Source organism: Miscanthus floridulus, chromosome 5 (genome assembly GCF_019320115.1).
Source record: "Miscanthus floridulus cultivar M001 chromosome 5, ASM1932011v1, whole genome shotgun sequence".
In the NCBI taxonomy this organism is placed as follows: domain Eukaryota; kingdom Viridiplantae; phylum Streptophyta; class Magnoliopsida; order Poales; family Poaceae; genus Miscanthus; species Miscanthus floridulus.
Window position 1 is genome coordinate 38,114,882 of NC_089584.1, and position 12,725 is coordinate 38,127,606.

The following is a 12,725-nucleotide window of genomic DNA, read 5'->3' on the forward strand; positions in this document are numbered from 1 at the left end:
TGGTGAGTTGACGAATATGGAAAAATTGCCTCATGAGTTGGTTATGTTCATCCCTATCAAACTTGGCACTCAAAGTAGCGACAAAGTCTGCCCAGGACATTGTTTTCAAGGTGGATTGGACTGTCTGGAACCACAGAGCTGCAGAACCAGTGAGATACATAGTGGAATAGCGAATCCATAAACGAGGATCTACAAGATAAACTTCGAAGAAGGTTTCACAATTCTTAATCCAGAGCTTAGGGTTTGTGCCATCAAATTTTGGGAAAGGTAAATCAGGCATTGCAGCACTAAGCAAAGCACGCGCATGCCAGTCACTAGGTACAGAACCATCATAATTCAACACATCAGAAGAAGATTTAGTGTGGTTCATCGCACCTGTGACCGGAGGCGGATCCAGGGTGGTATAAACCACCCCAAATCCAGCACTCCGGTGATGAATTTCTTCACGGTGGCCAATTGGCCCTGATGTCGCCCCGGACAGGGACGGTTCTAGATGAGCGGAACCCGACACCAAACTCGCCCCGCCCTTGGATGAGTAGGGCTCAGGGTGCGCGGACGGGTTGATGACCTCTCCTGTCGTCGCTGGTGACTTGGCCTGGTCGGAGAAGAGCTTCTCTACCCGATCGCCCAGATGGTTCACCGCCTTCTCCAGATCGGTGACGCGGAGATTGACCTCGGGCTTCCAGGCTTCAATCTCCTCCTTCGCCAACCGGATCTCAGACATCGAATGCTTCAGCTCAGATATTCCCTGCGAATTCTCGCTCAGTAGGGCCAAAATCTGCCCGAATTGTTCCTCAGGCGACATCCTAGATGATTGTCGGGTGAGGTGCGTGTGGTGGTGGGATTGAGGCGCCAGGATCTCGTCTTTGATACCAGATGTAACCGGACTAGATAGTTGTGAGGCAATCTAGCTCGGGGATTACTTGAACTCGAGACTCCGGCCACCGCCAGGAGCTCGCCGCCGATGCCAACCGGCTCGGTTCGATAACGTGTTCAAGCTCGCGTTCCTTTTCGCCAGCCAGACTTACATAGGAGCCGTTCGGCACCCTTCCCGTTTCATGGGCTGTCAAACAAACAAGGCGAAAAACGAAGATGGGCCGATAACTCCTCACACCCAGTCCGGCCCGTAGATGTTGTAGTTGGGCCTGCGGCTCCGCGCCCCCTTCTGAACATGCTCGCTCCCAGAAGGCTCGCTCCCAGGTTCAGAGTCTTCCTTGTTCAGTACCTTCGTCGGTGACATACTGCTTTTGTGCGCTCCGCCTCTACCGGACCGGACGCGAGCCGTCGGTGCCTCCGGTGCGCGACCCCCCCACACCCCGGAGCCCCAGGTTGACGAGTTGACTGCGGGGACGTCTGGCGCTAGACAACAGGCCGTTGTGGGATTGGCGGTCAACATCGGCGAGGGGGCCGACGGTGTGGGGGATGATGCCCCTACGCCGCTAGAACGACCACGTCAGATCCCGCGCTCCCTGCTTAGGCAAGTTGAGGCGCCGCCGGCGTCGCCAAGGACGAGAACCAGAACCCCTCTGCTCGAGCTCGTTGTCGTACCCCGCACTCCTGCCTTGCAAGCGGCGGAAGACGCGCTGTCGCTTGCACTTTTGGCACTAGTTGTGGGCACTCGGCCGGCGGTGACTCCGGCGATGGTCCTGGCGCATTTGCATGAGCTTTTCGGCATCGCGGGAGACATGGTGTCCGTGCGCCGGACACGTCCGGATGACTGAACCCTGAGGCGGTGGCTGATCCGGACATCGAGCGCGAGCTGTTCGTTGCGGCGTGGTGCGCGCACCCGGACCTCATCCCCGACGAGAAGATCATGGCCATCCCGGAGCCTAAGGAGGAGCACGACAGTAGCCCACCTCTATATATACTTGAGTCTGCACGAGATTATCCACGACGAGGTTCCCGCGCTCCGATATCTGGTTCGGCTCCGGTTGATCGAGTTTCAGGACTGGCACACGCCACCGCCCGTGGGTTTGCTCCAATGAGGGTCCGTGCCTGAGTTTGTAGTAATCACTAGATTTTGGTCAAAGCGTTGAGTATATATGACTGGAGGGAGGAAGTAGCATAGCAGGTAGCAGCTAACCGAAGACGTAAGTACTTATATATGTGCCCTCCGCTCAGCGAGATAAAGACAACATAAGAAACAGAAGAAATAAAAAAGCTGAGACATAGATTCACCGGCAGTGAGGCAGACAATCCAGATGAAGAAGAAATTGAGGTAGGGGATGCCGGCGGCACCCAGGGCATCCCTTGTGGTAGTTCTTTGTTTCCTCGGCTAGCTGTAAGAGGCTCCTGGATTGTATTTAGAGGAGGAGTTGGAGGTGGCAACTCTTGAACCTCGCTACTGTGAGACTCTAAATAGGCGTAGATCGTCATCCACCTCTGGCATCCTCTGGCACCTATTTGACCCTATTTTTGGTGCTAGAGGAATATTTTTGAGGTGGTTATTTTATAATGTGTTGGTACACTTTGATTGTAATATTGACCTACTCAGAGAAAGGTCTTTATTATCGTATATGTAATTTTATTGTTTGATCTTTGTTATCGTATATGTACCCAAAATATTTATTCTAAGGTTCTCTAAGATCTTTATTATTGTTTTCGATGTCGCATGCGTCTCATAAACAACCTTGGACGGAGAAATTATCAAAATAAAAGTTGTAGATCTCAAAAAGTTATGCAATTTTGTAGTTGACAACTTTTTTATTTGAAATCATCTTGTCAAGGAAAATTATGTTTGAATTTCTAAAATTTGAATTTTTAAAATGACCTCAAATAGAGAAATAACCAAAGCAAAAGTTGTAGATATCAAAAAGTTATGCAACTTTGTAGTTGACAACTTTTTCATTTGAAATCATCTTGTAAAGGAAAACTATGTTTTAATTTCTCAGATTTGAAATTTGAATTTTTAAAATGTAATTATAATTTATAGCATATGTTATTAAACATTTAAAACATGAAACAAAAGCATTATAAATTGTATATGAAAGCAATTTTGTATTGCAATTTTTTGAGCTATATTTTTTTACTATGCAATTTCCAATTTTCAGCCTATTTATGTTAAAGGAAATGTGAAAAACTGTTGCATGAGCGGGAAACGAAACTGTCGGGTAGGCAGCAGTTTCGACGCGCACCAAAATTTGGCTTTAGTTCCAGGTTGGGCCACCAACCGGTATTGAAAGACGTCTAGTCCTGGGCAACCTTTAGTCTCGGGTTAGGTCTCCAACCGGGAGTAGAGGCCTTTTAGTCCCAGTTGGTAGCCCAACCCGGGACTAAAAGGTCTAACACTATATACTCGTCGCTTCTCTCCTCTTTCTCCTTTCAATCACTACCACCAGAGAGATCTCTCATGCGTCCAGATCCACCACCCCGTTGCTCGCCACCACGCTGTTCGCCCATCCGACCTCGCCCTAATCCTCGGCTCCGGCGCGCGCGGCCTCGCCCCCTCCCTTGTCTCGATCCCGCCGGCCTCGCCCTCCTCCTCTCTCCCCAGCACGCGCGGTGGCGCCCTCGTCCTCGTCTCCGGTGGCCGGCCTCGCCCTCGTCCTTGGCTCTGACACGCGCGGCCTCGCCCTCATCTCGCTCCGACCGGCCTCATCCTCGTCCTCTCTCCCTGGCGCACGGCGGCGCCCTCATCCTCGTCTCCGGCGCCGGCAAACCTCGCCCTCGTCCTCGGCTCCGGCGGCGCACTCATCCTCGTCTCCGGCGGCCAGCCTCACCCTCGTCCTCGGCTCCGGCACGCGCGGCCTCGTCCTCGTCCTCAGCTCCGGAGGCCGGCCTCGCCCTCGCCCCCGTCTTGCTCCGGCTGGCCTCGTCCTCGTCTCCACCAGCGCCTCCGGCCTTGACATTGTCTCCACCGGGGCCTTCATCTCCGGCCTCGACCCTCGATTGTCTCTGGCCTCGCCCTCGCTTGCTGCTGCCATCAGGTTTGCCTCGCCTCATCCCTACCTGTGTTGTGTGAAACCGAGCACAACCCTAACTTAAGCTAATTTGCTTGGCTAGCTATTTGTATTCGATCTAATTTAACTTGTAATTGTTTTAATTAGTGATATATTTTGATCTAATTTGACTTGTGTGTGATATGCATTTTGGTATATGAAAAATATTGACTTCATTGATATATTTGAATTTTGATATTTTGTATATATATATAGGGAAATTCTTATGAATATATGAACTTTGGTGTATGAATTCATATATTGACTCCCGTGATATGAATTTTTATACATTAACTTTAGTGAGAAGAGATGGCTAGACGTCTCCCTAAATCGATTGTCCCGAGTTGGGGCTATTGTATTGCTTGGGGATTCGAACCAAGTTTGTCGGCTGTACCGTTCAATCATCCTAGCATAGTAAGCAACAATATATGTTTTAATATATTAATATGTCTTAAATACGCTTGTACGCAATATATTTTTCTGTATATATATATATATATATATATATATATATATATATATATATATGTGTGTGTGTGTGTGTGTGTGTGTGTGTGTTTCTTTAATATACCGTAGGTAATTGATCCAATCATTTGGCTTAAAGAGACACTTTCATATTTTATGGTTGATTGAGTGGATGTTGAGAGCTTTGATGTAATTAATGGTCAATTGGTCCAATCTCGAATTGGCTTTTCCATCGCCGCTAGGAGGGGTAGAGGTGTTGTATAAATCTCAGAGGTGGGAGTAAAGGCACCGGAGAAGAATATTGCAATTAAATATACTGTCAAATCATGTTTGAATAAGTTTGCGAATATTGGGTACACCCTGCCTACACTATCCTCCATGGCGAGACAAGCAATAGATGCAGGCTTGTATCATGATGTTGCGGGCTTCTATGCAAGGATTGCTCGAAACAACCGAAATGATGTGGTAAAGTCGAAGTCGAACTCATAGCTTATATTCAGATTTGTTGTTATTCGAAAACTTTGTTCTCATATCCTTTTTTGTGCCAACAATTACAGGTTGAGGACTATGACTTAACCTATGCAGGTTGTAGCTTTGAAGCCATTCTAAACAAGACAATGTATGCATTGGGTTTTGATTGGAAATATGTCGATGAATGGCCAACCCTCACTACGGAAGGATTTCAGGAAAAGCTTATTATGACTAAGAGGGGATCATCTGACCCATCGACTTCTCGACCACCGCTTACCGTCATTAGTAGACCCTGTGCTCGTACTTTTGAAGCAAGGGAGAGTGCACTACTTAATGCGTTGCTCTACGTCAATAATATTTGTGGATACAAAATCGGTGACCTACATTTCGCTGAGTACATAATACAACGTAGTCAAACTTGGCGGTGATCTACTTGCGCTTGCATAAACTTGGTGTGTAATTGAACTTTGGGGTGTACTTGGACACATCTAGTTTGTAATGACTTGTTTTAAATTGGTGTGTAATTGAACTTTGGGGTGTACTTGGACACATCTAGTTTGTAATGACTTGTTTTAAATTATTATGGTTTGTTTGAACTTGATGAATGGAGATGATCATCGTGATATATAAGCTCCTACTTAATTAGTTTCATTCTTATTTGTGGACGACGTTCAATAGTATAGCATATAATACGTGTACAAAAACTATTTGAAACGAAAACAAATTGAATGGAAAGAAACTGTAAAAGAAAAGAAAACAAAAGAAAAAAAGTGATATTCAGTCCCAGCCCAGTTGGTTATACCAACTGGGACCGGAGGTGCGCGCCCTCGGACGTCGGCCTGGAGCCCCTTTAGTCCCGATTGGTATAACCAATCAATCGAGATTAAAGGACGGACCTTTAGTCCCAGATTGGCAATCCCGGTTCGAAAACCGAGTCTAGAGGGGTTTCTCAACCGGGACTGCTACCCATATGTGCACTAGTGACTGAAGCTATCAGTGATCAATCGAACAAGAAATAAGAGGATTTTAATGTCCAAACATGGAGGGTTGTAAGAGTAATTCTAGTGGAAGGTACGACCGTAGGAAATCCAATGAATAGACACCACTGACCTCCGCCCACAAATAATTGTGACCATGATAAATACAAAGACAGAGATTTAACCTTGTAAATTAAATGATCAAGGGATCAAATGTGTCTACAATCTGAGAATAGGAGCAAAATGTGTGCTTTCTGCTCTAAGAACGAAATAAGAGAGATGCCAAAGGTGCAATTTGTGTGTAACAAGGAAGGTTTTGCGAGGAAAAGGAGAGTTGCTTAGCTTGTTGATGCTGTCACTTGTTATTTTAAGAATGATAAGCTGAGGAGGATTATAGTGAACAAGAACAAGATGATGAACACGTTAAGAAGTAGAAGAAGATTGATGGTTGCATAAGAAAATAAAGAGAGAAGAAAGGAACAAAAACAAGGTGGCCTACTCGTACAACAAAGTGCACCAAAACTCAAATTCTCTGGCTCCAAACCACTACATCCCAAAGAAGGAACACAAGTCACTACAAAATTTAGAGGTAATGACTCTAGGGATACGCACTTCACCCTAGCTCCCCTAGGGTGACTCGGTGGGCGTTCGCCGGTGCCGCCGCCCCACCTCCCATAGCACCACCCCTTGGGCCGCCACCGCCGCCCTCTGCGGCCCGCGATAGACCCAAAAACTGGGCCCCCGTTCACAGCAACCCCACCCTCCTGCTCCCTCACGGTCTCCTCTACCTCCTCCCTTCCTTCCCCTTCGTCCCTAGCGTCTCCGGGAGGTCGACGGTCAGCGCCGGCCATCCGGGGCCCGGATCTGCCACAATCACCTCTGGATCCCCCATCCTCTCCCACCTACCCGCCTTGGCCGGGGACCGGTGGCCGTGGCTAGCTGGGCGCACGGATCCGGCCGTTCGGGGCCCGGATCTGCCACAACCGCCTCTGGATCTGCCCTCCTCTCCCGCCTACCCGCCTCGGTCGAGGACCGGCGACTGTGGCTGGTTGGGCAGATGGTCCTGGATCTACGGCCGTGGCTGGCCGTGGCGACCGGAGCGGCCACGACCATGCTAGTGTGGCTAGTCACGCCCGTCCTTAGCCTGCTCTCGGAGGCCGGATCTGTCTGGCTAGGGTCGGCTGTCTAGCTAGTTACAGCCTCGCCCGGTTCCGCGTGGGGTGCAAGCTGGCGCCACTTGTGGGCGTGGGCTTGCAGCGCCGGCGGTCAGATCCGGGGTTCGCCCTGCTGGGGAGCGGGGTGCGCAATTTGGCCGCGGGCGTGCTGGCGGTGGGGTAATGTGCCCACTTTCTACTTCGCTCTCGTTTTGCCGGCGGCGGGGCTGCGTGCCCATGGCCATCTTGCCGCTACGCGCCTCCCACCATCGTGGGCGAGTCCGGGAATGGCTCCGCACGGTGTGGCGGCGGCCAGCACATGTTGGTCGGTGCGCACCTCCCACCATCATGGGCGAGTCCAAAAACGAATCTACGCGGTGTGGCGGCGGCTGGCAAGCACCCATCCCCCTCCGTCCAGGCGTGGACGATAGCCAGTGCGCGCCTCCCACTGTAGCGGGCGAGTCTGGGAATGGCTCCGCGCGGTGTGGCGGCGACCGGCACCCTCCATCCTCCGGTTTGCGCCTCCCTCTGTTTTAGGCGGATCAACGAGACGAAAGCTCAACCGGATTAGTCTGAGCCTGTGACGAGGATCTCCTTCTTGAAGGCGTCATTGAAGAACCTCTTGCCGCCGTCTCCTGGATTGACCCACTCAACACCTCGGCACAAGGATCAGGCGTAAGCCTTGCCAAGCGCCTACGGAGTCACCTCTTCCTGCATGGCTAACAATGGTTACATTGCGACATCATTCACCTCCCTGGAGGCATCGTTGAAGAGTTTGTGTGCCTTGGTGTTGCTCTCTTCTTCTCTCTTTTTGGTGTATCTATGTTTGTGCCACAGTTCGTCCTTGTGCTGGGGCGTGTCGTTGTTTTTCTTATTAGTGGACATGCCACAGTCTAGCCCTTGTGTTGGGGCTCCTGTATAGGTTTTAGTCCGGTTTTCCAAAATATTAACTGGACGACAGGGTTTTTGGCTCGTTCCCTAAAAACGAGGCCATTGATGATAATCAATACTATTTAGGTGGGATGCTCTCCCCCGGTGGCAGTTAAAAAAAATTAAGGGTAATGATTCAGATTGAAAGATATGCTTGCCAAAGTTCAGTTTAAAACTAGTACAAGAAAAGAGAAACTGTGAACTTTCTAGTGAATTTATTCAACCCTCAACAAATAGAAAAGAAACAAGCATATCATGTCATATAAGAAAAAAAACTGAATGCATGTATGTACAATGAGGTGCTTGTCTAGATGACAATTGTAATAAATAACCAAAACCTAGACATGAAGAATGGTCGGTAAGGAATACATAAACAAACACAACAAGAATTTCGGACTTCATTTTTAATTGATTCAGAGGTCAACGTAAGTCTACATCCAACATACAGTCTAAGCAACATCCAACATATAGTTTATAATAATGTGCCGCGCGCCTAGGATTGCTCTAATGTCTAGTGAAAGTACGAAGGAGTTGGGAACTTTGATGCCTTCTCTAGACGCTGGTCTCTGAGGTACGGTGGGAGTACTAAGGTACACAGAAATGATTAACGAGCGGATGCCGACGGCAACCGCGACTTGACTACTGATATCCCAAGATGAGAGACCAACAAGATTGCTGAGCTACTATCTGGCAGGCAGCAAGATGAGAGACCAACATTGCTGTGCTACTGTCTACTGAGAATGCTATATAGACCTACGAGTCTCAAGTCGACCAGATGAAACGTGGTCCTCCAAACAAATTAAGATGGAGTTGCGGTTGGGTACTCTTGAGTGTCAAAGCAAACACGTTCTGCAGAAGCTATTTTGGATTCTAATAATCAACTGTTAATCCGGCAAATGAATAAGAACATGCAGCACACTGCAAGTTACAAAGCTTGAGCAACTTATTTATTGGCTTAACACTTAATTCGATATAGTGTAATAGTTCTGTTTCAAAAGATTCATATTGCATAAGGTCGTCGACAAGAGTTGTATCACCGGTACGGTTGTGGATCTTGAGTCTCGCCATGCAAGGTAAGTTCACAGTCTGAGCTCAAGATCCAGGTGAGATGCTGGCGCTGGCGCCACCTCGCCGCCCTCCGTCGAGGAGGAGGAGGGATGCTGCTGGAGACCAGTAAGAAGCTGCTGCTGCTGCAGCTGCATTTCGATATAGTAGTCGAACTCGCGCATATCCCTCGCCTTCACATCCTCGTCGTCGCTGAAGCCCTCAAAGAGGGACCTGCTGGCCGCTTGTCCCGCCCCTTCATGTTGGCGGACGCGCGCGGGCTCCGGTGCTCGCCCTGCCGCTGCGGGGCCCGGAGTTCCCAGACCCTTGTCGCGGCAGCTGATCCTCAGAACGCGCGCCGGCCACCGCCGTGGCGGTGCTTGCCGCCGCCGTGACTAAGTCGTTGAACTCGCCTAAACCCTGGACCTTCACGTCTTCCGACGCCTCACCATCTCGGCTGCAGGCGACTAAGGCGGCCTCCACGGCCTCGTTCCGGTGGCCTCGGTTCGCCGCGTCTCCAGCTGCTGGCTGTTCCTGATCCATGCCTCCGATCCGCTCCCTCGATGGATCCGCTCCCTCGTGGGGAAGGGGGCGGGGATCATCTCTATCTCTACCCCTATAATACACCACTTCAAATTATCCTACAGCCACCAAACAAATCCTACCTCTACAGTCACGACCTAAACTACGTCCACCCCACAAAACGCACACAGAAAAAGATGACACTAAAAACGTGCGCACCAAATTAACTCTCACTTATTCTCTCTCCCTACTCAACCACATCCGACGGCCGATATTATTTGATCTCCCACCCCCGATCTCCCCGCTTCACCGCTCCACCCCACCCACGCGGCCTTCACTTGCTTTTTCGTTCCCCCCTTCAACCCTCCATCGCCCTCCCGCACGCCCTCACCCCCACGCAGGGCGCAACCTCGGCGACCAGGGATCGAATCCCACGCCAGCCTCGGTAGTCCCCCCCCCCCTCTGCTAATCTCTTCAGGAAACACGGAGGAAGGAGGCGGCAGCGGGCCAGGCCTGCGGGGCCCGCGCCCGTCCCTAGGGTTGTAGCAGCGGCGGCCGACCGTCTCGTCCCCACGCTCGGCCGGTGGCCTGTGGTCTGCCGGAGCGGCGGCGGCCAGGGGGATAGCCGGTGCCCGCGCCTAGGCCCCTTGCGCGCTCTCCCGGCGGCCGGTGGCCGGATGGGGCCGCGGCAGCCTAGATCTGCCACCCGCCGCAGCCGCTGCTGCGTCACTCAATCCGTGCGACGAGGAGATTGGGGCGGAGGACGAGGAGGAAACCCGCTTCTGTGCGGCTGCCGCTGAGTACCGGGCGCTCGTCTTCTGCTGCAGCACCACCCTCGCGCTGCTCGGATCCGATCCGCACCTGTCCGCCGCTCTGGCACGCCCCGCGCCGCCGACGCGTTGCCGATCGATGTGTTACGGTATGCAATGCGTGCCCTCCCAATTCCCACACTCCATCTCTCTCTGTACGTGTGTTTGGTTCACTGTTTTGTAAATTTGCATCGCTGCATGCATGGACACATGAGAATTAATTTGGGTCTGTAACCAAACATTGATCAAGCCAGAAATACAAACAGCTATTTTTTAAGCTGAGCACAAACTTGCTGAACAAATGTCTGAATCGTTAATTTTATTCTTCATTTCTTAATTCGATCATATATTGTTTGGTTTAATTTCTTCTATTTTAGAGACGTTGCTGAGGCCGAGACTGAATCCATCAGCCACTGCCCACCGACATCAAGATTGCGCTCCAGTGGATATGCTGCCACATGGATGCTGATGCGCTCTTTGCTTCATGGCTGCACACCACCGGGAACTCACCGTGGTCCGGAGGGAGGCCAGCCTCGCCATCGTCATGACCATCGACCTGTCCCGCCTTGTCCTCGACCTGGTAAGCGATTTCTTAGCCGATGGCAGTGGCGTCGGCGAGGACCTGCTTTTCCTTGTAACATATCCTTTCTGTTCTCAATTATAACTGTTTGATACTAGGTAATGCAAATGCCACACTAATCTTATATTGACCTGTTAGTGTAATTCTCACGGCACTCGAAAATTTATCTCGGAATGTCTGGTTATTTCCTGAACATCTGCTTCAGTTTAAGGAACTCTTATGAAATTCTTGTGCTCTGAATGGATCCTTAGGCAGAAGTCTAGATAATGTCCATGCTGCTATCTGCATGCACAGATTGTTTGGGGTTATGGTAGTGAGTCAGTTTGCTAGGAATTACCCTTCTAAATTATGTGTTTTTCTAAGATCCAAGTAAAATGTACACTTGGGCAAAGTTGACTGGCATGTTGCACGAGTGGTACTTCCTGTTTTTATCCACACATCATGAGTTTTCATTGCACTACCGGCTTAAAGGTCTGATTATACTGTTTCCACGTGCGGAATTACAAACTGAGCCCCCTAGATATGTTTTCACACTAACTACTAAATCTGAATGAATGAGACTATGCGGCATTAACGCAAGGCTGATTATTGGATATAGCTGGATATTCATAACTATTGAGATTTTAAGCTAGAGAGTTTGCAGTGCTGTTCCAGTAATCGATAATTTGTTCTTCCTAGACATGCATGTTAAAAGAGGAGAGGTGGGGTGCATGGAAATTTCTACTGGAATTCAGCTCTACTAGACATTGGTAAAATGGTTCATGTGCAAATGTTCCCAACTTCTATACTCAATGTTGGGTCTGAAACCGTAAATCTACCTACAATCTCTTTTTGTGGTGATGAACAGAAGACTAGACTTTTCACAAACCCCCTAGATATGTTTCTAAATTTGTTCTTTTTGAGGGGTGTAAATCTGAGTATAGGGTAGTCGGATAGCTAAGAGGTTTTGTCTCTGAAGAATCTAAAATTTGATCACTTTGCACAGAAAAAGGCTTGATGAATTAATGTAGAGAAAAATCTGATCAAAACATGTTTGTAATAATTTGATTGGAGGGAAAGGCTCCTAGGCAGCTAGCCACCAATGTTTGTAATAATTTGATCTTTCTTTTGCAATTTGTTTTTGTTACTGCCTGCTATTGAGAAAGCACAATGCAAGTTATTTGCCAATATGTCAATACCATTTAAGAAGTAAGAAAATTTTATTTTTGTTGCCAAGGATTGTTCTCTGTAACACATTTTTTGCTTCAGGTAGCTGTTATATTAGCTAACACCAGATGTAAACTGGCTAACAAACTACTCTTGTACAGGTACTCGGCTCTTGAGTATTGATGTCTATGTACTTCTCAGATGCAAACGTGCTACATCAATCAGGTTGTCTGTACTGTATAGCTTTCATGTGGTTTGGTTACTGGTGAGATGGTTAATACACTAAGGTGATGAAAAGTGGGGATTAGTAGATGTGGCAATGTTGCTAATTTAGTTAGGACCTACAAAATAATTAATGATTATGTAGGAGATCTGAATTTTCATAATAAAATGATTTTTTAAAGACATATTCTAATTTTCATGTATTGACTTGTCAATTTTCTTGTTATTATCTTATACATTAATAAATTCTTTTATTTGATAGACACACGTGTGGGTTGCACGTCCATGTCTAATATGAATCTTAATATCTCATTCTATACTTGAATATCAAGATATGTCTTGCCTTTTGCTTGTTTGATTTGCATTATGAAATATCCCGTAGCGTTAGCACGGGCAATATACTAGGTCGTCGATAATCGATCGGAAGAGTGGTGGTAGCCTAGTAATAACTATAAGTAGACTCAGGT

General features: G+C 48.6%; 1 long non-coding RNA gene across 1 annotated transcript; it reads left to right on the forward strand.

The window, feature by feature from the left end:
• Positions 1-10,351: 10,351 nt before the first annotated feature.
• On the forward strand, positions 10,352-12,332 carry LOC136451995 (uncharacterized). Its single transcript, XR_010758705.1, has 3 exons — positions 10,352-10,420; positions 10,688-10,890; positions 12,198-12,332. It is a non-coding gene; the product is annotated as an uncharacterized lncRNA (long non-coding RNA).
• Positions 12,333-12,725: the final 393 nt, after the last annotated feature.